Genomic DNA, 26,673 nt, shown 5'->3' with positions numbered 1-26,673 from the left:
TGATGAGAGAATGAAAGAACGTTAATCTGTTTTTTTAAACTTATTTCATAGCTTTCTTTAAAGGAAGTGTTTTCTAACATTCCAGCGTGGGCGTTTAACTTGTTTTTTATCTAACAGAATCCCTTCTGTACGTTGAGGCAGGAGGAGCGCTATGTGCTTGAGCAACCTTGACTACCATATTCTCATTCAATAAGTGGCAATGATGACCATAGAGAATTTCAATGGGCGGGAGGGGCTGCTTCTGTGCTCCTGGAGGAGTGCGAGGCCGATCCAGCAGCGGGGGTGAGGCCTCTCGCAGGGGAGCAGCACTGCTCCCTGTGATGGCTACAATTATAGATAACAGGGTAGGGACGTCCGTGGAATTTACGGACGGTTGGTTAGCCTAGTGTGCGCCGCGCCCTTGGCACCTCATTACGGCGTACTGGTGAGCCGCGGTGCACAGTTTGTAAATCACAGGCTTAGGAAATAAACCTTGATAATAGCAAGACTCCTAAGCGAAAAAAAAACGCCACAACTAAACCAACATAGTGATAATTATCGCTAGTTGTTTAGGGTAACCAGATTTTTAAAGCCAAAAACCGGGTCATTTCAGAAAAATAGAAGAAGGAGTACGATTTTACTTCAAGCGATGAGAGTGCTCGTTAGCAGAGAATTACAGAAGAGGCAGTAAGAACATAAATAAAATGTAATTTTTAAACCGTGTACCTTGCCTGTCAATTACATTGCATTGTAGAAACAACAGGTAACTTTAACTGCTTTGTAAAACATAAAATAGATTTCTCCCCGTTTTCAGTCGACCCTCTCTAAAAACGGGGACATGAGCAATATTTCTTGAAATTTGCTGGGATAGCTGGTTAAAAACGGGGACCGTCCTGGCAAAACGGGGACGCCTGGTGAACCTATAGTTGTTGTTAATATGCCCCGAACATCGTACATTTGACTTTTGCCGGCTATCGCCAGAATTTTCCGCAGTGTAACTGCGTTATTATCAATTCGAATACATATGTGATAGTAAATCCTGTAACAGCCGGCGGCAGTTAACATTACCGCGTGAAAACAAGCGTTGTTTTCACGCACTAATGTGTGCCTTGTAATTAGGAGAGGGGGTTGATTTCGTTTTATTTTCCACACCCCCATGTTAACGCTGCCAAATGCTTGATCAGAGCAGGTCGTGGCAGTCGTACGATAAACAAGTTTCTTCCAACTGTTTTTCTCGTAGCGGCTGTGTTCGTGATAGTCTTTTCCTCTCCAACCACATTTTGCTTGTGGTTTGACGTACGCCTAGTATGCATGTCATTAACTTTCTGTGTGGCAGACATGGAAAGTGCTCTTACGGCAGGCGCTGTTATGACGTTTTCACAAAGGTGCTGAGGAATATTTACAAGGATACGCAAAACATTATCGCCGCTCTTAACGGCAGGAAACTGCCGATATAGGGGCGAAAACGGCCATCATAATATGCTCTATGAATTGCAATCGAACGTAATGATAGATATAAAGACATCTAACATACGTTTCGATTGGAATTTATAGAACATATTATGAAGGCGATTATCGTCGCTTTATTAGCAGTGTCCTGCCGATAAAAGCAACGATAACGTATCACGTCTTCTTCATAATATGCCCCAAGTATCGCCGCTTTTTTGAAAAATTGTGCTAAACAAGCGGCAAAACTTCCGTTTATGAATAGAGCTATTTTTGGTACAATGAGTTAGTTCTGAAAAGAACTTTTTTTTTGTGTTTTGTAGTTTTTTTTATTTTTTTTTATTTTTGAGAAGTTTTATATTGTTTGTGATTTTTTAAACTGGAGCCGAAATTTTGAACTGTGAAACTGTGAAACAGGAACAAAAGAAATTGCTAAAAAATTATCTTCTGTCGGAGCATTGATGTTCATTAATTCTTCTTTCTATAAGAGTGAGGCTCTGCTCTCCGTACACAATCATTCCTGAACACTCGTTGCATTTCATATGCACTGACGACAAATATGGTCTCAAGTCCAACTGTGCAGTAGATGGAGATGCAGGTCGTCTTCTAGATGAAGTACTGGCCACAGCTGGTGGTAGTTGTGTTGCCAGAGCTCTTGTAGATGCCTGTGCAAATTGCACAGGATGAACTTGGCTGACATGCCTCTTCATCGTATGTATCGAAAACGAATATTTTTTCGAAGGATTTCCTCTTGAAAGCACTGCGTCACATATTGTGCAAGTAACTTTCGGGGCATTTACTTTTTTTTGATCCTGAGGATAAGTAAAAAATTGCCAGATGAAAGATTCATTCCTTTTTTTTAAAGGTATCTGATAATTTTCCTCAGATTCCGAAGAAGAATTGCGTGCGGCAGCCATTTCACCAAAGTGTTCGGAAAGATGTGAAAGGTTCTTCTCCCTTGAGAGGAAAAAAGATAGTGAGGGAAGTGGGTAGTTTCTGGAAAATTTCAGAATAGAAACTACTATGAACCAATAGGAAGTGTTCTTTTCAAGTCACATGACTTAACAGGCGCGCATTAGGACGTATACGCGGTGACAGTATCCGGTCACGTACGTCATTTGGAAGTATCGGTTTAATTTAATGAAGTTTGAAAACGTGAAAAGGAGGAAAGGTAGATAATCCCTGATGTTGTACACCTTCATATGGGGCCCCAAGAAGAATACTGATAAACTATAAAACCTTTTTCAATCTTTAAAAATATCGGGGTGCGCGCACCCGGTCGCGCACGGAAGTATAAAAAGACGTTCTCCGACATTTAGTGACAAGTTTGAAAACGTTAAAAAGAAAGCAAGATAAAGACTTCGTAAACCTCTAGAGATTTACAAGGAGTCCCTAAACAATTATGCCAGTCAAGAAAACTTTTTTAGCGGATAAGAACATTTGTCGAAATTCAATGATGAAACTATAGGTTACAGTCAAGATATAGTTAACAATTAGCATTTAAAAAACCTTTGAAAATCACTGAAAAAACCATAGGTTTTAAACACGTTATAGTTAGGAAGTAGCATTTAAAAAACCTATGAAATTCACTGAAAAAACCATAGGTTTTACACACGTTATAGTTAGGAAGTAGCATTTAAAAAACCTATGAAATTCACTGAAAAAACCATAGGTTTTACACACGTTATAGTCAGGAAATAGCATTAACAAAACCTATGAAATTCACTGAAAAAAACATAGGTTTCGCACTAGTTATAGTTACCTGGAAGTTTTACTCGCATAAAACCATTGTAATTCCCACGTTATAGTTAGTTGGACTCACTATAACTTGCGCGTGCAATGCACTGCTGATGACGTCACATATTACATCACTCATGACATGGTCAGTGACATCACTCATGACATCACTGATGACACCATCCAGTGAATGTGTGTCTTTCTGAAAAATAAATATTAGTGAGTAATGTTTAAATATTTAAATATATGTATTAGTGTTTCACTTTGTGTATAAGTAGCTGCATGGGTTGGTGAGTAGCTACATGTGTATGTATATGGGTTATTAGATGTTTTTCTTAGTATCAGTATGAGTGTTTCTATGGTTTGGTGGGGGTATTACTTAGCACTTAGATGCATGAGTGACTGACTCTCTGTTTGTATGTGTTTTGAAGACAGCATATGTGCAGGACTGTATGGGTGGATGAGTGTGTATATGTGTGTGTTACTGAGTGAATGACTGTCTCACTAGTGTGTTTATCAGTAACGACATATGTTTTAATCTAGTATATGTGAATATTGATGTATATAAGTGAGTACATGTGAGAGTGAGGGATTCTAAGAGTTCCTGTTTAAATTAGTATGTGTTTCTATAAGTGACTGTTTAAGAGAGTAAGTATGTGTAATTTTCCTTAGAAGTAAGGTGGTAGTGTGTGTATAGCTCTATATGCAAATAAATGGATGTTGAATAGTTTATTTGCATGTGTGAGTAACCTTTGGATGTCTGTCGGTGTGTAACAGGATGTATAGGTGTATCACTACATTTGATGAGTGAGTATATGTATGAGTGACTATATAGAACTGTTGGTGAATGAGTGGATGTGTGTATAGATGGTGGAATTATTGAATTGGTTGTTGTAACTAGTATGGGTAACTCTATTTTTTTGAAAATTTTAGTTTCTATTTTTGAATATGTGTTTCAAGGGTTACATTACAGTGAAAGGAGGTCTTTCACTCTGTCACAAGGATGGTGTCATCAGTGATGTCATGAGTGATGTCACTGACCATGTCATGAGTGATGTAATATGTGACGTCATCAGCAGTGCATTGCACGCGCAAGTTATAGTGAGTCCAACTAACTATAACGTGGGAATTTCAATGGTTTTATGCGAGTAAAACTTCCAGGTAACTATAACTAGTGCGAAACCTATCGTTTTTTCAGTGAATTTCATAGGTTTTGTTAATGCTATTTCCTAACTATAACGTGTGTAAAACCTATGTTTTTTTCAGTGAATACATATATATATATAATACCTTTGTGCCTTATTATGACTTTGGTGCTGCGACAACGGCGCAATGCCTCCTCCGCTTCTCCAAAGCCGGGCAAGAACCGCCATGAAAAGGCTGGACGTTCAAGAACTCAAAATACGCTGAGCGGTTCTGCACCAGTCCCTGCTCAGCATATTACGTTGTGGCGGTCCTGCGCCACCGTCAGGTGGTCGTCTGCTGATACGATTTTGTAAGTTGTAAATGGCAATACGCTGGTACGCCACTCCTGCGCCACTGCGAGTCTGGCGGTTGGAAGACCGCCAGACTCTTAATCAGGTGCCTTGTCTTAATTAATCCATATTAATATTTTATGTATTAGATACTTTTTAAACTTTAGATATTTTTGTAACATGGCATTTTTGAATCAATATATTAATTATAAATATTTGTAATCAATACTTTGACCGTGTTATTTTGGTAGGTCAATATTTTTGTAGACTATATTCAGTGCTACAACACTGCACCACTACGGACTTGCCTTTCACAACGCACTGATGGCAGAGCATGATAAGTAAACATTTATGTCAATGTGTAATTATCCATGCATGTCTCTTTTTGTTCTCATTTTGTAACAGTAAATCTATCAACCAGTCACCCACAAAGAAGCCTTTGTGAGGGATGTGTCACCAGTAGATATCATGAGTGAGTAAGCATCTGATGTCTAAGTTGTCACAACACAATGTACACATTGACTTTGTCATTATGGATCATATAGATGTTATAGATCCCAGGGTTGTACTGGCACATGAATGCTAATATAATCATGACCGTTTTGTACATGACAATTTTGGAATGTAACATTGAATAAGCAGGTTATCTTTGATTTAATTCAGCAGACTAATCCTAGTCAGAACATGATGTATTATACCATGGATGATTGCTAAGTAGATATAAAAGTCTTCTGCCCCTCACTTTTTACACCCATGACCCAATTGCATACTGTCATTGAATGAATAGTAATTTTTCTATGTACCTACCACTGTCTCACGTCATATGAAATTGTAGATATCAAGCCAGTACAATGAATACGATACACTGACACGTCCTTTGAAATATAAAGTATGTTTCCTTCCCCCTGCCCAATTGGAGTAACCCATCTTTTTGTGCTGGCCATGCAATGCACTACCCATTAGCCCACCCAGGTAATATTTGTCATGTGTGCCACTAGGATGTATAATTTTGATGTTGCCTGTATATTAGCAATGTACTAAAGCTGCCTTTTACATTTGAGAACATCAACACAAGTTGTAGACTCATCACAGTTGTCAAGTCTCACAGTCATGACTTATATGGATCTTGTTTAGCCTTTTTCCAGTTGCTGCATGTCTCTGCATACCCACAACCTCCTTGAGGCAGCAGTGGCATGTGTCCATAGTCTGGTCACGTCCCATTGCTTGATGTAATCTATTAGGTGTAAGATTGTTATGAAAGATAAAGCAACAGGTTTTTCATAAATAATTACTTTTGTAAGAACTGGTTTAATTAACAGAAATGACCTTATGATTCTATATCTGACTATATATGTGCTAAAGAGTCTTGTTATGTCAAAATCAGTGAAAATTAGATTGTGAATTTCGTAGTGTGCAGGCCAGGAGGAATGATGTATAAGTTCTGGAATAATACTAGTTTAGGAAGATGCAGAATTTGCACATAGCACTGCCCCATTTGAAATCAAAGCTGACATCACATGGTACAATCAGACAGGAAGCGTCCATGGGAATGGCAAGTTGGACTCAATCCTGTCTGATGTTCATAGGCCCATACCAAGTAGCAGAAACCAATATGTACCAGTGTCATAGTCTGTCTTTGTTGATGGGTTGTGTTTATTGAAAGTAAATTAAAAGTGTCCTAAGATCATGTAAGACGGTTTACGTCCATACGCTTTTACACACTGACAAAAGGCAAAGGTCTAACATATTTTTCTTCATTACAGCACTTGTGGACGGCGTGACCAGAGGATGGTGTGCAGTCATGAGAATAAGGAGATTTTTGATCCACTCACATACCACGTCACTATTGACCAGCATTCTCCAGCATCAAGCAATCTTTTAGTTTGTAAGTCCCCAAGCATTCAAACCAAGGCCTCAGAGATAATATTAGCTAAACCGGACTCACCTCCACCCATAACCCAGCCTTCAGGCATCCCAGTTGAGTCTCCTGTTGAGTTCCTAGGTGCCACTTCAGTCTTCTCTCCATCCCCTCACAGACAGGAGACCTGAGATGAGGTAGAGGGTTCTTCCCATTGAACAATCACCACCCACAGCCTTCCAGATTTCGACCATAATGTCGAGGACAACCAGGGTGTCCATGTGAGATAGCCTTGAATGTGGGTGGGGTTGGTTGTTGTAAGGCCAGCTGTATGGGAGCATGTGTTATTCAACCAGCAGGTATTTGTGTGGTGTGATAGCCATGAAATGGGGTATCATGCACACCATTGCCACCCATTTAAGGTACATTGTGACCCTTCAACAGAACCACCTTAGATTGAAGGGGAAACTTGGAGAACCTAGACAAAATAATCCAAGATGTTTTAAAGTTGCACCAGAAATATTTATTAGTGCGAAAACAGGAGGATGAAAAGTGGTATTCAATTCAATTCAATTCAATAAACTTTATTTCGGTTTGGTTGTAACCATCAAAGCACATAAAAATACATTTCCATTTTCCGACAGTTCATTGATAATTGTAAGTGTTAAAATACATCATATAGGATCAAAAGGGAGAAGACAATTTTGTTAAAACTGTAAAAATTTTAAATAGGTTTTGAAATTTTAAAAGAAGTTAAGATAGCATTTGTTGAACCAATTATTTCTCATGTCTCTACAATTAAAACGTTAGGTAAGTAATTTCCTTCTAGTGAACCACATAGAAAACAGGAACTTAGTTATGGCAGACACTATTAATGGATTTGTGTCAGACTTCAGAATCCTAAAAAATGCTAGGTAGTCCCTAATGCCCAGGTTATTGCATAGCTGTATTATCCACTTTCTTCGTATAAGTGAATAGGCTGGGCAAAAGAGGGTAACATGCAAAATCGTTTCGTTTTCAGTTCTGCAGCCGGGGCAAAGATGTACAGGGCCCCCGTCCACTTATAAGTCATGGAATAGAGAGGCAGTGTTCCAAATCTGAACTGTAAATACAGCTTCTTTGCTAACATAGGCTGGATTACATCTATTTCTTGTTCAAAGCTGTAAATAGACTTATAGTTCAGGAAGGCATCGGCCAGGCTCGTTGGTGAAACTGAACAAAGTGTCCTACCGAGATTAAAGTCCTTCACATCACTAGATAATGTTTTCTTAGAAATAGTTAGAGATGTTACCTCAGGATTTAACCATAGATTTTCGTATCCAACCTGGGCAAGGGAATGTCTAACAAAGCGTAGCCATGGTATTCTGGCTGCTCCTGGAGAGGCTAGCACCACCTTTAACTCCATTTTATAGCTATCTAGTTCTGGGGTGCTCCACAGCCTCCTCCAGTAAAGAAGGGGACGCGAAGCAATAGCATCGGCAATAGGCCTAATATTCAAGTCTAGCCTAAGTGGGACTAGTGGGGTGCTTCTGGGCAAAGTTAAAAGTTGCCTAATAAACTTGTTTTCAGTAGTGGTTAAATCAGTAGAGGGAACATGTCCCCAAAGTTCTGCCCCGTAGAGGGATGATGATCTAGCTTGTACTTTGAACATTTCTAGTGGGGCACTAATAATTTTTGAGACACAATTTTTTTGAACTTTTAAAATTCCCCCAGTTGTCTGTATAAGTTTTAAATTGGCCTTGGCCATTTGTGCGCCCCATCCCATTCTATCAGTTAGGGTCAGACCTAAGTAATCAAATGTTGGGACTCTTTCTAGTGGTCTGCCTTCCATCATGGGATGTGGACAATTAATAGTGCTGGCATTAAATACCATATACTTGGTCTTATCGATGTTAACTACCAGATTTCTATGGTTGCAAAATTTGATAAACTGATTTAGGACCCTCTGCATACCCATGGGGGATTTTGAAAGAAGCAGAGTATCATCTGCAAACATTAGTGCAGGAAATCTCTGCGAGGCTAGTTTTGGGGAGTCAATATCTTTTGCAGATAGTACATTTTCTATGAGCCCGTTGAGAAAAAGGGAGAAGAGGGTTGGGGCAAGAACGCAGCCCTGCCTAACCCCTTTCTCAACTGGGAAGGGCCCAGTTAGTTGTCCATACTTTCCAAAGCGTACTCTGGCATAAGTGCCATCGTGAAGATATTTAAATTGATGGCATAAGTATGGTGGCGCTCCCATTGATAGTAGAATAGCCCAAAGTTGATTACGGTCCACCATGTCAAATGCGGACTTGAGGTCCACAAACGTTAAATATAAGCTTCCCTGGTCCAGGACAACATGCTTCCAGTAAAGGACCTGGAGCCGGAAGAGTTGATCGATTGTGGATGTTTTGGCCCTAAAGCCTGCTTGGAGAGGGCTTAAAATATTATTGTCACTTGCCCAATCCAAAAGGCGTTGCAAGAGTAGTCTCGCATAGATTTTCTGGCTTACATCGATAAGGCTAATTGGCCTGTAATTTGATGGTTCTAGCGGAGAACCCTACTTGTAGATGGGTATTATTTCCGCCCCAACCAGGTGCCTGGCAGAGGTAAGCCCTGCAAGATTGCATTATAAAGTAGTAAAAGATAGGGAGCCCAGACTACCGGTTCCTCTTTGAAGAGGTCGCCTGGGATCCTATCTAGTCCAGGGGCTTTGTTTGATTGCAAAGAATGCACTGCAATAAGTACCTCATCCAAGGTGAAAAGTGGTATGGGCCAATTAGAGTCCAAGACCATCGAAAGAGTAGGGGCTGAGGTTTTTGAGATTGGGGGAATAAAGTAGAGCTCTTTAAAATGTAGGGACCATAGTTCCTCAGGAATATTTGGATCAATCGAGGTCCTGCCTTCTGGTTTCCCCGTATGGACTAAATTCCAGAAGGACCGTGAGTCTTTGGCCTCGAGTGCAATTCTGATGGCCTGCCATCGTTCTTCTTCCCACTCCTTTTTAGCGTTAAAAATCATTAGTTTATATGCACGCCGGGCTTCAATCACAGCGGCCGGGATGCCTTGTTGCAATGCATTAAGTAACCCACGCTTTAATTCTCTACAGCCCTTATTAAACCAGGGATGTTTAATAGCATGGGTCTTAGTTTTAAAAGGGGTTGTTTTATAGAATGAGTTCGCCAATAGGGTTATAAGTTCCTCATGTAAACCTGACAGGGTCCTTTGTGCACTAATATCAAATGGAAGAGTCAGGGTAGCGTTTGCCCTTTCTAAGATTGGAATTATGCTCGAGTACAATTTACCCATATCTTCAGAGGATTTCTTCATATTTGCCCATCTGATTCTCCTCCCACCTTGAATTATTCTAAGGTCACTATTTTCATATATTTCATTACCTTCAGTTGTCAAATCGAAATTAATCTCAATCGTCAGAGGGTTATGGTCGCTTTCCATGCGATTCGAAATATGGAAGTTGAGAGTTAGCTGGAGTACCATGGCTGACCATTGTTTGACTGGGTACATGTTTTGGTAGGGGATTGACCATATTTCATCCACTTCTGATGAGATTTGGGGGACTCCCTTAAATGGTTCATAATGACAATTAAAGTCACCACCAATCATTAACGCAATATCTCCCGGAAGGGAGTGCAAAAGAGAGGACAGAGAGTCTAAGGTCCGGAAGTGCCCCCCCGGCCTGCTGGCCTCGAATAAATATTGATATGTGCCAGTTTAGGTGTTTTGATATGTGAAAAAATAATACAAGTTATGTCAGGGCTGTTTGTGTCTATTCTTTTTACAGAAAACCCAAAATGGACACCTATCCAAATACATAATCCCCCCGATGGTCTGCCTCTGGGGCGTTTCAGTGATGGCTCCATATACGTAGAGTAGCCCAGTCTGTGGATTGGGTTCGGAGCCCATGTTTCCTGGAAAATACATATCCCATGAAGGTCTACAAAGGTGCACCAGTCAGGGATGTCCTGGTTGGTGGCAAGACCTGCTATATTCCAGCATAAGATTTTTAGAGTTGTGTGTTGGCTATAATTTCTAGATGGTTGATTACTACAGTTAACCAAACTATTCGAGCCACCTAATGGGTTCATAGACCCATATTGTACAAGGGCAGATGGTGTGATAGTAGATACAGTGGTAAGGGGTGTTAGTGAAGTTATCGTACTTTCTCTCAACGATGGATCCCTGACAAGAGAGAATTCCTCCCTAGGTGGTGGAAGGTCTGAGCACCCTCGTACTCCCTTCCACTCCATGCTCCCATAGGCTTCTGGTGATGGCTGGCCCTTTACTTGGCCGAGCCCCCTTTCAACAACTCCCCCATTTCCCGTAAATATACTATTCCGTACTATGCTTTGATGCACAGACCGTCAATCACAGTCCCCCAGACCTGAGAGGGCATCGAACCTGTTAAATAGCATGATGTTCCCCAGGGGACACGGGTTCAGCACTTCATCCTGTGAAAATAAGTCTCTTGGGGTTGGGTGCCGGGGTTCATAAAAGTGGGACAAAGGCAATGTAAGAATTCCAGGTGCCAACACATTTTGAGGCCAATTACAAATAAATTCGACACACCTCCCGTCTCTAAAGTTAATAATAACACAATCTCCCACCAGAGTTTTGGTACTCTTGCCAATCCAGTTCACTCTCCTGGCAAACAGAATTTCCGCTGTTATATTTGTTGGAAGTGGCCGTTTTTCATTAAGCCAGAAGGTGCACTTGTTTTTAAGTTCTGCGTATGTCTCCCTATTCCCCTGGGCCATTGCGGGGACCCCCGCCATAACCACCACATAAGGCGCTGATTGAGGTGGGAGATTAATAGTGGGCAGGGGATCAACTCTATGAACCAAGGGTGCCACAGGCGGTTTGTGTGGTGTAAGTGCTGGTCTACTTGCATCAGCTTGTTGGGGTTTATCCTTTGTGGCTATGGTTACATCTGCTGATGGAATGGAAGCCTGTTTATTAGCAGGAGGTATGGTTGGGGTTTTTTGTAAGGGGACAGTGCAACTGTTTGGGGCTGCATTGTCATTCATTGGTGTTTGGCCAGTGGTTTTAGCGTGCCTGTGGATAGGATCCTTAGCTCTCAACCCCGCTTGCTTCTGGAAAGATGAGAGTGAAAGTTCGAGACAAATCAGTCTGTTCTCAATTGAGTCCAGTCGTGTAGTAATTGGGTTGCAGAGTTTTTTAAAGGTACTTTCAAGTCTCTTCCAAAACAAGGGGCCCATATCAGATTGTACTTCTCCTCCCAGGGTCGAATTAGGCCTGCTAAGCCCTTCTATAACAGTTGTTATTGAGTGGACTGGGCTAGAAGGAGGTCTTGGAGCTGGATCATCATTAAGGATATCCGCTTTACCAGTTTTTGATTTTTTGCCTCCTGCAATTGTTTGAACCTCAGTGCGCTTCCTTTTGGCAGCCGCTCCTGCATGTTGCTGAGGAAGACCTAATTTTGCATGGGAGGCTGAACGTGTTTTAATGTTGGGAGAGGGGATTGATTTTGGGACATTAAGGGCGTCCTTCCCAGGAGGATTTGGGCTTGTTTCATGGATAACAACAGGCTGTGACAAGAGACTTTGCTCCACTAATCCTGAAGGGGGCAATGTGTCCTGAGAGGCAGATAAGTTATAAATCGGTGATCTAGCCCTTGCCAAGCTACCCAGTGAAGATCTCCTATCAAATGGGGTATCCAAAGATAGTCTCTGCTCAGTGAGTTCAATATCCTTGGCCAGTGCTGACGAGACTCTGACCAAGAAGTTATCCAAAGTGCCCAAAAGAGATCCTCCAGTGGACTTCCTCATGATCGGTGCATCAGGTGGTACATTTACCATGATTAGTGATAGAAGTCTGTCTCTTATACTCCATTATAACAAGTATCAAATAGGGTCACACAGTTACAGATACACTGACCTTACTTTACTGGAGCGAATGAAAGAGGGGTGGCCCGGCCCGTCCTTGGCCGGTCTTGAACGGTCTTAAACGGGCCCGCCCTTGGCCTGGGCTGCGCCCGGCGTCCCGCGAAGCGGACCTCAGCGCCGATTTAAAGCGCCTCCGGGCGCTGGCGCGAGGTCAGAGGTGCGCGCCGCCGCTGAGGCTTCCGGGAGTTGTGGTCCCGGGGCGGCGTCACGATGCAAAAGGAAGATTGACTCTTGGCCGGTGGCGGCGTTTGTGTCCCCGTTGTGGCCCGGATTCAGGTAAGTGCTTTCTCCGTCTCCGTCTCCCCAGCTTCGCCGACCTCAGCGCCGATTTAAAGCGCCTCCGGGCGCTGGCGCGAGGTCAGAGGTGCGCGTCGCCGCTGAGGCTTCCGAGAGTTGTGGACCCAGGGCGGCGGCGCGATGCAAAAGGAAGATTGACTCTTGGCCGGTGGCGGCGTCTGTGTCCCCGTTGTGGCCTGGATTCAGGAAAGTGCTTTCTCCGTCTCCGTCTCCCCCGCTTGGCCGACCTCAGTGCCGATTTAAAGCGCCTCCGGGTGCTGGCGCGAGGTCAGAGGTGCGCGCCGCCGCTGAGGCTTCCGGGAGTTGTGGTCCTGGGGCGGCGGCGCGATGCAAAAGGAAGATTGACTCTTGGCCGGTGGCGGCGTTTGTGTCCCCGTTGTGGCCTGGATTCAGGTAAGTGCTTTCTCCGTCTCCGTCTCCCCCGCTTTGCCGACCTCAGCGCCGATTTAAAGCGCCTCCGGGTGCTGGCGCGAGGTCAGAGGTGCGTGCCGCCGCTGAGGCTTCCGGGAGTTGTGGTCCCGGGGCGGCGGCGCGATGCAAAAGGAAGATTGACTCTTGGCCGGTGGTGGCGTTTGTGTCCCCGTTGTGGCCTGGATTCGGGTAAGTGCTTTCTCCGTCTCCGTCTCCCCCGCTTCGCCGACCTCAGCACCGATTTAAAGCGCCTCTGGCGCGAGGTCAGAGGTGCCCGCCGCCGCTGAGGCTTCCGGGAGTTGTGGTCCCGGGGCGGCGGCGCAATGCAAAAGGAAGATTGACTCTTGGCCGGTGGCGGCGTTTGTGTCCCCGTTGTGGCCTGGATTCAGGTAAGTGCTTTCTCCGTCTCCATCTATATGTGGTATATAGAGGTCATGGAGATCATAGAGTTCCTCACTCACAATGGATCCATCTCAGGGTGCATGGCCGATTTATATCTCAGACAACTGGTGATGAACAATGAACTTCAGAGCTCACCAGTCACATCCTCCTACCTGCTTCCAAAGCACAACCTTATTCTGAGCCCAGAGTAGGTTCATTGGTTCTTAACCGGGGATGAAGATGACTGTTCTGGTAATGTGGATTGTAATCCCCACCCCATGAACGATCCACTCACCATTTACTGATTCCTCTTCACACTTCATACCCTTCCATGTTTGTCAAGCTATCCCACCACTGTAAATGTGTGTTGATTCCTTCAGTTGAGGAAAAAATACTTTTTTCCTACCAACCTGCTGTTAGTCATCTTGTGCGCGTGATGGATGGGAGTCTTTTATAACTGGATGGCAGAGTGTGGGTCAATCTTAGTTGTGTGCTAAGTACCATCAGTTCACCACACACATGTCCATCAACAGGCAGGCTCACACAGAAAGTATACCATAAATACTTAAGTTAAAGTTTTAACTGGAAACAAATGTGTATCTAATCAATATACATATGGCCAGTCAAGGGGCATAGAGTCCAGTGAAATGTGGTAGAGATTGTGTCAAAATTATTCTTGATAAGGGCGTACTTAACTAAAATAGTTCATGTACCAGCCTAGACTTGGGTGGGGCAAACTAAAGAAGATAAGGCTGTGGGTGTGAGAGGGTAGCCTATTTGCATTGTCCAAGCAAAAAAGAAGGAAGAGTAAAGTCAATAGTCCAGATGAAAATTCCTAACATGAGCCAAAATGTCCCACATCAAAATCTAAGGTAAAGAGTCCAAAACAAATATAAATTAATGCCCTCAACATATATATGGTATCCTTGATAGTGTCTTGGGTTTGAGGTAGCAGCATGAGCATGGTGGTGGCTTGGCATGATCTGATATCACCTTAGGTTGTGGACACACTTGAAGCGATAAAGGGCCAGTGGTGAAAGACCAACATAGGCTGACAACGACTGCAAGTAAGTAGGTGAGGGTTTGATGGTGGAAGATAGAGAAGACATTCCAGAGGATAGCAAGTAAATGTTTTCCCTCTGGTGGACTGCCTCTGTAGTTTGCAGGGCTTGGTGTGCAACAGCAAGATTGCTAGTGCCCTGGTGGGACAAATGGGAAACAGACTGAGATACACATTGATGGGAGAGGCAGGGAGGCATGAGAGGAAGGCGCCTTTACTGGCTTCTCAGTAAGCTGTTATGGGCTTGCAGTCTTGATGGGGGCAAGGGGTGATGGGAGAGACAGCACCAGGCATTTGTGTCTTTGAAGCCTAGTTGATGGTACTAGGGATAAAGTCAGACCCAAATGTAAGCAATGGCACTTTTTCAGACATCTTATATTGTTGTTCCTCATACCCGGGAGAAGCCCCATCCTCAGACACCTACTGGTATGTGGTGGCCAGGTTCATCACCCCCTCTTGTGCGGCTTCACCCTCACCCGGAGTATTTTGGTCTGGGACCTTGCACAGATTTGAACGGGCTCAATGTCAGTATCTATAGTTTCTGGCCCTTCTTCCTCACTGATGGTAGTATCTGCTGCAAAGGTTGGATGCCTTCTCTGCCTGTTACCTGATGGTCTCCAACTTGGGGTTGGCTGGCCACTGGAAATAAAAAAGAGAGAGGCAGCATCATTAGCTAATTTATTTCAATTTCTCATGTTCATCACTAAATAAAATATTATTTTGCATTAGTATTACACTGAGCTACGTTTCCATAATCATCATGTCCAAAAGGGCGGGTACAAAAGCCTTGATTTTGTGGTGGGTCACTAAGGCCAATAAAGGCCACATTCTACTTCACCCCGTACTCTAGATGTAACTTGTTTGCTAATTGTCACAGGTGCTCAGATATAGTTCTAATAAGAGATGGCTCCACTTCCTGAAGCTTTGTTCCCTCATGGTTGCACATACAAAAGTCCACCTAACTCAGAGAACCCCATGATAATAACGATGTATGTAATACTTCTGACTGCACCCGCTGGGCTGCAGTTTAAAGGCACTACAGTGACATATGGAAAGGATAAGTGCCTTTGCCGTGTATGAAAACGTATTGTATATATTAATAGGCACTTCTAGAGTGTGCCTTATATGTTCACAGGGCAGGGTGCTTAATATTCAAAAGGGTCGGGCACTCCATATTTGAACTAGGTGCCCTTACAGGGGCAGCTTTAAGTTGAATTTTCAAGGAACAGGCCTAGGTATCATTAAAGTCGCCAGTTTATATCTGTATCTAAAAAATGCTGGCAAAATTAATCAAAATGATATTGCATTAAGTTTTCAAAATCTAATGTGAAAATCAGATTTATGATAACGTATGTAAGTAACAGTAAAAATGTACCTTGTACTGCATGAGCTAAAGCTGCCTTACAACGTGTGTTGCTTCTCATCTCACCTCCAGAGAATCAATACACATTTCTGGTGTGAGTTAATGATACTCCTCTTCAGAGGACCCCAAGTTGCTCTCCGTGCCCATGTAGGCAGGGTTTTGTCATCAGCTGGCCATCTGTAAGGGTGAGGAGCAGTTGTCAGACCAAAGCACAGCCTTAACACAACCTTTATTGAGTTGGAAATGCCAAATGGAGCTCTTATACGATCTGCTTCCATTCAATCTCAGGGCCATCCTAGACTACCAGGCACCAACCTCAGCAGGAAGGAGAGCCCCTTTGGAACTTGGTTGAAGAGAGACTACCTCATTTTAGATTTGAGTGTGGTTTATGGAGAACAAGAGACTCTCCTGGTGGAAGAATGGGATAGCCATTTTGTATTTAGGGATTCTGATAATTTTTGCAGTAAAGTAAAAAGAATGTGCTACAAAAGAAGATTGACATATGGAAAGGATTCTGTAGTGCCACTGGCTGTACACATGATAAGACTGCCACTTTACCACCTAGTGTCAGGATCTAGACGCTGGTCTGAACAATGTTGACAAGGAGGAGACTGAAAGACCCCGTCCCTGACTGTTCTTATCTGCTAGGACTAAGTGCGACCCCTTTCAGTGGCCATGATACAGGTGACACTAAGAAGCGCCAAGGAGATAGTGTCATCAGGAAGGAGTCCCAGATTGAGAAAAAAGACCAAGGTCAAAAACCCACCAGTTGATAGCAAGACTCCGTGGGTGGAGCCCAGGGCAAGACAGAACAGAACAGGAGGCAAGTAAACAGGAGAAGAACCTCGGAACCCTGGAACCTAAAAGCTCCAGGAAAAAAATAAGACCGCTGGATAGGAATTGGGAGCAAGGAAACACATCTAACACTAGGAAGTTATGCAACGCAAGGAAGAAAGGACTGCCTCTCTTTCATACTTTGGAGTCAGGAAATTACATCAAAAACAAGCACCGCCATTTTGGATTGGGAAAATATTGGAAGGTGAAGAAGGCAAGCCGGCCATCTTAGATTAGGCAGGATGTAAGAATTATAGTGTGAGACATCATACAGGCTGGCCACTTACTGGAAAGTTTCGATAGGGAGCTCAGTGGCCTGCTGGCCTTTCCCAGTTCTAAACTGTACCACCTGGGGCGTGGCCAAGATGGCGACTGAGTTAGACATCCTTTCCCGTCCCTCCAGTGCCACCGCCAACCCCTGCCGCTACACGCCGCATTATTGCCCTGACACGGCTGTCCTTAAGGTTACCGAGTATCAGAGACCGCTGTGCTCAGCTTCAGCCCCTAAAAACTGTCCAAATGACCATCGGAGCGGCCCCGCTGGCAGAGATGGAGACCGAGTGCTGGAAGCCGGCACCAAAATGTTTGCTCAGCAGTGCGGACCAGAGCCTGAATTGCCTTCAGCCTGCACCTGCTGCAGGGGCGGCCTGAATAGCCCAGCAGGGGACCTCATTGGAGCTGCAGTCTCTGGCAGAGAAGTGTTCCGGCCCGGGGGAGGCCTGAGATCGGCTGTGGATGAGGGCCACGCCTGGCTTACCCAGAGGCCTAACTGACTGAGATGATCTATGGAGAGCAAACCGCTGAGGCAGAGCTGCAGACACGCTGGATGCCTCCTCTCTGCAATTGGGATCTAGATTGACGCCCCCAGGAAGTGGAGGGTGCTAAAAGAAAGCACATGGACAACCGAGGTGAGCTCGGTCAGGGGTCAGAGGAGCTCCATTGTACTTTTACGTTGTCTGCGACCGATGGAGGTGACCGAGACCGGAGCTGCCTGGGAGATTGGACTTTTTAGCACTTGGGCCCGAGTACACCTAGGTCCCTAGCCATCATACTACGCACCCTGGAGATCAGTGAGTGGCGATGGATTGGAATCACCAGGAGAGCTGTAGCCTGGTTGTCGGAGACCTTGAGTGATGGAGACGCGAGCGAGCCAGACAGCACCCCCTTTGTGGCAGACACGAACACTCCTTCACAACGAGGACAGGTGCAGACATTGAAACAGTGTTCTCCCAACTTGGTTTCCTGGGCTTGCTCGTGGAGCCCCCCACCGAGTGTGGACACCAGACTTGCGGTTTGGGGTGTAGGCCGATTGCTGACTTGATACCTTGACAGGGGCCTTTGCCTTGGATCTGCCTGAATGCACCTCCAGTGCGACCCACCTTGAGAAGAGGGGTGGGAACCACAGGGGCTCAGACACCTTGCACCCCTACACCCCCTGCGACCCAAGGCCTGCTCATCGCTGAGTACATTACCGGCATGCACGTGCTGCATCCTTGAGGGACATCTCCGTAGTCATTTCATGATGGCCGCAGCCAGATCCAAAAAAAGATTGCAACTTGAAGGATATGCTTTCTAGGCCATTCGGAGGTACCTCTGGAGGTCGTCCCCTGGTGCTCACTGTGCCCCACACACAGGACAAAGATGGATCAGAAGAGCCGGTGACCCACTCCTTGAATCCTTGTTCACATCTCTCAGGGAGGATGCTTTTACCTTATGTCCCCTCTCGCCAGCTCCGCTCAGTGGGTCAACATCTGGTTGTGGTTCCTTGAGACAAGAGGGCTCGTGCTGGGGGTCGTTCTTTTCAGAATAGAGCAGCCATTCTCTGGAATTCTTTACTGCCCCATATTCGAGGCCTCAGCAACTACCTCGAATTTAGGAAATCTCTAAAAACCTTTCTTTTCCCCAGTCTGTAGGTCCCGGGCCTGTCATGTTCTGTCACCTCTCCGCTGGTCAGCCCCGGGACGCCTCTTTGCTGTTGCGCTTAATAAACCCGTTAACATAGCATAACATCTGCAAGAGGTCAAAAAGGACCTTTCCACCGATATGTGGTAGCTCAAGAGAGAGATGGACTGCCTGGGGGATCGTGTTGACACCTTGGTGGAAAAGGACAGTGGCCACGTGAGGATGTTGAGGTGCTGCAGCAGAAAATCCTCTGCCTTCATGATCAGAACTTATACCTCCAGGCCCACGCTGAGGTTCTTGAAAATAGATCTCGCCGGAATAATGTACAGATCAGAGGCGCATCCTCCAAAGCTGAAGGCACAGAGCTCAGAGGCTTCGTCGCAGAGCTTTTCTGCTCAGTCCTGGATTCCCCCTCCTCCACTTTGGAGCTAAAGATGGACCATGCACATAGAGTAGGCCTCCCACAGGCGAAGGGTGCCTCCCTCCCCCCGTGGACATATTATCTGCCTTATGACTTCCAGATGAAAGAGGACATCCTGCACAAGGCAAAATATCATAGAAAAACGTGACTAGTGTGCCTGTTTTGAGTAATGGTGAAGGGGGAGTTGAGCTTTTTGAGACCTTCCATCGGGGCTTGGGCTGCGCTGGTGGCGTTGGGGCTCGCCTTGTTTTGGTTTTCTCAGTCCTAGACCTAACTGTCATTTTTCCGGTGGAGGGCTTGTTGGCATCTACTATTGTTGGATTTGAATATCCAAATGCAGGGGGAGCTGGTGTGAGTACATCCATCCTTGCATATTGGTGGAGGAGGTGCTGATGCCTTCCTCACTATCGTCATTGTGGGGCTATCGGTTTTTAGCTTTTTTAAAGATGGCCCATAATTCTAACATTGACTTTCTTGTGTCCTGCATATTTAGTCTTTATATGTATTTTAGTATATTCAATTTTATTTGGGTCAAATGTTCCCTCTTAGGCCAAGGAAATATGTGTGCCTTTCAATTGTGCAAGTGCTACTCTTGGCAAAACTTATGAATTCTCTTTATCTGTTTGGGGAACATAGTTTTCATATGCTTCAATGGGGAATCCATAGCTATTTTAGTAATTTAGATAAATACAACTCAAATGACGTTTTGCAGTATGGTTTGTTTAATCGTAGGGGCAATCATATGTGGTGCACTATTACTAGTTCAGCGAGCTCAGCAACCCCCCAGTTTACCATGCGCCAAGTGCTTTAGACTATGTTTTAGGTTTGGATGTAGTCAGGACGGACCTCAACCCCGGGGATACAGCAGAACTTCCACTCAATTACAGTGTCTACCCACATTTCTGGTTGTGAAATCTTGAATCCGTCCGGGCGGGGTTTCCTTCTTTCAGCTGCAGTCAGGTATAAAGTCCCAATCCCTCCTATCTGGCTTGCCAAAACGTTACTGGAGTTTGAAATCCTTTAAAAACAGAAGACAAGAGCCATATGGCAAAACAGGAACAATTTGTTTAATTAAACATTACGTCTGGGAGGACAGTTACAGGCACAAGGTCTGAGCACTGTCTCAATTTACAATTAGTCTGTGTCCTTCTTTCATACAAAACATGGTGGGTTATAAAAGTTTCCGGCATACTGTATATGGTGAGGAATGTTTGTAGCTGCCTTTGGAGTCCTAAATTAATTGTCCAAGGTTTACCACAGGTGAGTCTCAACCTCACGTGGACACAATGTGGCCAGTGGATAATGTGTCCAGATGTCTGTCATGGGAAGTACCTGACCGCTGCGTGTGCTAGGTCATGATTGGCTATGTGTTCCTAGCTCTTGTGGCATCTGACTTTTTATGGTGTTTTTAGGGGTACATGTAACCCCTCCGGCCATGTGTGCTTTATTAGGGCAATTATCCTTTAGGGTCAATTTGTGGGATTTATCAAAAGTTTCCTGCCCAAGTGTTTGCCTGCCAGCTAACCACCCTCCCATCTGTGACACCTATCAATTAGCAATCCCAAGTCTAAGTCTCAGGGCCTGCTTGCCTACATATTTGCTAGTCGAGGTTGATGTGGACTTCACAGCAAGAGATTCTGTTAATAAGTCCGAAATTAAATTTTTATCGATGTATGCATAGATTTCCATATCAACAGTTTAGAATGGGATGCCTTATTTTGATTGCAGACTGGACTAGGACTTGCATACTACTCAGGGCTTAATTACAATGAGAATCGGAAAGCCTCCGACCACAGGTCGGAGGCTTTCTGAGTCTCATTGCAATTTCAGTTTCAATGGCGCATTACGATGCAGGCAGCCGAAAGTGAAACCGGCCAGTCATGCAGGATTCCAATGGACTCCAGTTGGAGGCCCACCCGTAATTTATATGGACTGCGTTTCCGCCGTAGGGATTACGATGTTGGTTTCTGACAGGCTTTCCTTTTCGGGCTTTCTGACATGGAAAGCCTGTCAGGAACCACCATAGGGGGCTCCTAGCAGGGTCCCCTTCACCCTGCAATCTCCAGTTGGGGGCTGAGGGGTGTCCCCTTGTTAATCCCTGCAACGTGTGGCAGGCACCCTGAGGTGCCTGCCACGCAGTGCTGGGATGGACAGATTCGCCCATTTCTCTATGGGAGTTGTGCTACAGTCGGTCTACGGCTGCAGCACAAGCTCCCATAAACTAAGAGGAGTAGGTGACCGCACCATGTGCGGTTGCATTGTAATTGCGGTGTCAAGACCGCCGACCAGATGTCGGTTGGTCCCGAGACCGCAGGGGTACCCGTCGGCCCAACATCATAATAAGGCCCATGGGGTCTACTCTGATAGATGCTCACCAAAAGGAACGAAACGTGAGTCCTAGAGTGGATTTAACACCCCTGTGCAGTCAATGCACGTCTTGAAAATCTCAAGGTAGAGTGTTTTAGTAGGAATAAATAGTACTCTTCCTTTGAGCACTAAGTCATTCGTTTTAACAGTTAGTCCTAGTAAATAGTTCCATTCCTCTGGAGACGTTAGGGTGCTCAGGTTGGATTTCCTCCAGAAAGGATTGTGCTATTCGTTTAGGAGCAAAAATAAATCTGATCAAAGTGTAGTAAAGTTTCAGGATATCTGCGTGATAGTGCATCTTCTAGAGTATTCTTGGTGCTGGGAAAATAGGTTATATTGAAGTTGATCTGGCTAAAGAAGTATGCCCAAAGGGCCTGATGGCTATTTCGGCATTGCATATTTCTGAGGCATTGGATATTTTGATGATCTGTTCAGATTTCAAAAGGTGCTTGACATCCCATTAAGAAATGTCTTCACTGAGTTCCAACTGTTTTCATGGCTATGAACTCTCTTTCGAGGATGGAAAAATCATTTTCTGTATCAGACAAGATATGGGACAAATAGAAGACAGGCTGTTCAAGACCGTTATCTTCCTGCTGTTGCATAAGCACTGCTCCATTGGCCTGATGCATCAGTTTCCACAATTACATTTTTAGTGGGTTCTGGATGATGCAAGATTGGTGCTTGCATAAAAGCTTTCTTTAATCTCAGAAAGGCCTATTCAGCTAGATCATCCCACTGAAAACCTTGACGAAGCATGTCTTTCTTTGGGATTTGGGTAATTCGGCAGGTTAATTTGGCAACATTTTCAGTAAATTGTCTGTAGAGGTTAGCAAACCCTAGGAAACACTGAGCTTCTTTGACATTAGATGGAGTTGGCCAATCTTAATTTGCAGAAACGTTACATTGATCCATGGAGACTCCAGTACGTATGTATGTATGTGTGTATTTAGCATTTATAAAGCGCACTGTAACCCTAAGGGCATCCTGTCGCTGAGACCCGGTGAAAGACACTGTTGATCCTATAGCCTAGGTACTCTACTTTGGTTTGATCAAATTAAATTTTTTTCAGTTTACAAAACTGTTGGTTAGAACCTGGCTGACGTGCTGATGTAAGATTGGATCTTTGGCGAATACTATGATGTCATCAAGAGAGACCACCACGCATTGATTAAGAATGTATGAGAAAGTATGGTCCAGGAAATGTTGGAAAACTGTTGCAGCGTTGCTCTATCCGAAGGGCATAATCCACAACAAGGGGTGGTGATGGACAGAGTCTCTGAATTAAGCAGAACACTCTCACCCAGTCAAGAGATCAGGGCTAGATCCAACACCGTTATTTAGCTCATTGCACCATCCCAGTTTCAGAACCTGGCTGTATGCAAATTAGTCTGTCCCTGGCCCAGTGCATCATGGGAACAGGGCAGACCAGACTACAAAAGCCAATTCTTACACTGGGAAGGAAACAAGCTTCCGGGGACCGGTTTCTGGCATTTCAGCCGTCTTCGGCCCGGCTTGCTTGAATCCTGATGGTGCAATGAGCAAGGGACTCACATCTGAGTACACCCTTCCACGCCCAGGGTGGACAAAATAATCCACAACAAGGGGTGGTGATGGACAGAGTCTCTGAATTAAGCAGAACACTCTCACCCAGTCAAGAGATCAGGGCTAGATCCAACACCGTTATTTAGCTCATTGCACCATCCCAGTTTCAGAACCTGGCTGTATGCAAATTAGTCTGTCCCTGGCCCAGTGCATCATGGGAACAGGGCAGACCAGACTACAAAAGCCAATTCTTACACTGGGAAGGAAACAAGCTTCCGGGGACCGGTTTCTGGCATTTCAGCCGTCTTCGGCCCGGCTTGCTTGAATCCTGATGGTGCAATGAGCAAGGGACTCACATCTGAGTACACCCTTCCACGCCCAGGGTGGACAAAATAATCCACAACAAGGGCTGGTGATGGACAGAGTCTCTGAATTAAGCAGAACACTCTCACCCAGTCAAGAGATCAGGGCTAGATCCAACACCGTTATTTAGCTCATTGCACCATCCCAGTTTCAGAACCTGGCTGTATGCAAATTAGTCTGTCCCTGGCCCAGTGCATCATGGGAACAGGGCAGACCAGACTACAAAAGCCAATTCTTACACTGGGAAGGAAACAAGCTTCCGGGGACCGGTTTCTGGCATTTCAGCCGTCTTCGGCCCGGCTTGCTTGAATCCTGATGGTGCAATGAGCAAGGGACTCACATCTGAGTACACCCTTCCACGCCCAGGGTGGACAAAATAATCCACAACAAGGGGTGGTGATGGACAGAGTCTCTGAATTAAGCAGAACACTCTCACCCAGTCAAGAGATCAGGGCTAGATCCAACACCGTTATTTAGCTCATTGCACCATCCCAGTTTCAGAACCTGGCTGTATGCAAATTAGTCTGTCCCTGGCCCAGTGCATCATGGGAACAGGGCAGACCAGACTACAAAAGCCAATTCTTACACTGGGAAGGAAACAAGCTTCCGGGGACCGGTTTCTGGCATTTCAGCCGTCTTCGGCCCGGCTTGCTTGAATCCTGATGGTGCAATGAGCAAGGGACTCACATCTGAGTACACCCTTCCACTCCCAGGGTGGACAAAATAATCCACAACAAGGGGTGGTGATGGACACAATATTCAAAATAGTAGAAAGGAGTTCTAAATGCAGCCTTCCACTTGTCCCCCTCCCTGATGCATATTAGTTGGTTAGCTGCTTTTTATTATCTTCTGTGAAGTTACCAGTATTATGTGCACCAGACCATGGCATTCTAAAATAGCTATTTTAAAATAAATATGTTGAAATAAATATTCCATTTTGAGTGATCTTGAGTGTGTAAACTGTTAATGAATGATCGTTTGGATTACCACAGCTTCTTGTTAGTAACTGTAGGAAAGTAGGATCTGCTTTCATGGTCACCCCCACTTTTTGCTGATGTCATTATGTTTTACTGACTTGTCTGACTGGGATCCTGCTAATCAGGACCCCCATCTCTGTGCTGCTCCCCTAAATTGGACATGGTGAGTACTTAGGTACACTCCAGATTGGCTACTGGGGTACCCTTGTAAGTCCCTAGTATATGGTGCTAAGGTACCCAAGCGTCTCCATTGGGCTGAAGCACGTATTATGCCACCCATAAGAGACCACTCAGATTGTGGCCACAGGCCTGCCATAGCAGCCTGTGTAAGCTGGTGCTATCACCACTTGTGACAGATATATGTTTCCTTATATCTGAGGTCACTACACTTAAAACATATAAGTCACCCCTAAGGCAGGCCTTTCAATCCTGGAGGCACAGTGCTTAGTTATACGTGTTAGTGTGTGCCTGCATGAGCAGGATACCTCTACAACTTCTGGAGTCCATTCTCCCGGGTTGTAAGTGCATCAGCCTATACGATATATAGAGTGGCCATGCGTCATTATGCGACAGCTATCTCTCAACTGGCTGTAACGAACCCTGTCGTGTTTGGTATCAAACATGTTGGAATCAAACCCCAACACCATAAACAGCATTGGCGGTATGATTCCATGCACTGTTAAGCTCGTCCAGGGGCCCTCAGTGCTCCCGGTACCAGTCTTCTAGTCCTGGACAGCAAACGTTGGCTGCTGCCGACCAGAGACACAATTCTGCCCTCCTGCTGCTGAGCCAGGTTGAGTAGAGAAAGGCAAGACAGTAGGTTTCCTGTCACAGGGAGGTGTGACAACCTCCCAGACAGGACTTAGTGTTTGGGTACAGGGTGAGGGCACTTGCCAGTACCTCTAGACTGCTTTGAAGGGCACATTTGGTGCCCCCTTATATATTCCAGTTGAAACCAGTACAGGGACCCGTTGGATCCATCTCTGGTGTGAAACTGGATAAAGAACATGAGAGTATGCTCCCCACTGTCCAGCCTCTCCTCTGGGAGGAACTCCTGAATTTACCCAACACTATCCTTAGGGTACTTAAGGGCTTACCTGTGGGTGGATCCCTAGATTCATCATGGGACAAGATTCAAGTCTGAAACCACTTCAACCATTTGGGCACTTTGCACTTCGCTTTGGGAACCAAGACTGCAACTGGGAAGACTCATGCTCCTCCTGGTCTTGGCCTGCCAGTCTTCTGCAACCTCTGTCCCTGTGCTCCATACAGCTTCTTCACATGGCTTGTGGTCATCCAAGACACCTGAAGGAATAGTCCTTGCAGTGAAGGAGTCACTCCCCTGCATCTACAGACACGCAACAAAGCTGACCTGTCTGCTGTCAAGATCTTCGCCTGTACTGCATCCTTTGCACTGTGGGCCTTCATCCTTTGGCGAGCTGCTCGAGGTCCTCTTGTGACTCCTGTGCCTCTAATTTGTAGGTCCTCTCAAGGGTCTTTTTTTGTCTCCAGTGGGCTCCCCTGCTTGCTCAGGGCATGCTGTGGCTTACCTGCTTGTGGTGAGTCACTTGGACCTTTTTGGTCCTGACTGCACTTTTTTCTTCTACTACGTTGGTTGTTGTTGCCAAGGTGTTTTGGTGCCTCAGCCAGACCTCCTGGCTCTTGAAATCCGACGTGGGACAGCTTGTGAACGGCTCCTGGTCTTCCACAGCATTGCTGGATCCACACGGCTGCAACTTCAAGGGCACCGTCAACTCTCCTGCACCCCTGACATCGGTGGGCATTTGTCTTACATACCTCCTGGTCACTCCTGAGTGGCTTAGACTCTGTCCCCTCTGCTTGCAGGTTCCTCTCATCTTGAATCCACCTTTGGGTTCCACTGGACTCATTCACTTTCTTCGCCAGCAGCATCTTTACTGAAGCCCTCAATTGAGGTCTATGGTGGTTTCCGACCTCACTTCGCATGTATGCATCCGGCTTCCCTGGTGTAGGTATCCTGGTTCCTGGGGTATCCACGGATGGGGTGACTCTGCAACCTTCCATCTTCCATGGGATTTCTTCAGGGTCTGCTGGGAAGGGTCACTCTTCTTTAAAGTTGCAACCACAACTTACCGATTGACTTACATTGAGCATGCAGTCGTGTTCCCACACTGCACACGACCTCCATGGAGTTCCTAGATGCTCTCCTTGGGTAATTCCTTAGGTCCCCGACTCTTCTACGTCTACTGGGCCCAGTCTTGAGTTAGGTCGTGGTTTGCATTCCACTATTTTGGTATATGGTTTGTACTCCCCCTGGAGCCCACTGTGTATTTGTGCTACTTATGTGTTCTATTATCAAACTATTGTGTGTATTG

General features: G+C 45.2%; 1 protein-coding gene across 5 annotated transcripts in view; it reads left to right on the top strand.

Annotated features, from left to right (window-relative positions):
• Positions 1-26,673, top strand: part of LOC144828696 (carbonic anhydrase 13-like) — a 796,251-nt gene that overhangs the window by 106,002 nt on the left and 663,576 nt on the right. For all 5 annotated transcript variants that reach the window (XM_078687082.1, XM_078687083.1, XM_078687079.1 and 2 more), the window contains exon 3: positions 6,401-6,522. The gene's annotated coding sequence lies outside the window, so the exon portion shown is untranslated. The remainder of the gene's footprint in view (positions 1-6,400; positions 6,523-26,673) is intronic.

The sequence above is a fragment of the Lissotriton helveticus genome, chromosome 4_1 (genome assembly GCF_964261635.1).
Source record: "Lissotriton helveticus chromosome 4_1, aLisHel1.1, whole genome shotgun sequence".
In the NCBI taxonomy this organism is placed as follows: Eukaryota; Metazoa; Chordata; class Amphibia; order Caudata; family Salamandridae; genus Lissotriton; species Lissotriton helveticus.
Note: the sequence above shows the minus strand (reverse complement) of the source record. Positions and strands in the feature narration are given on the sequence as shown.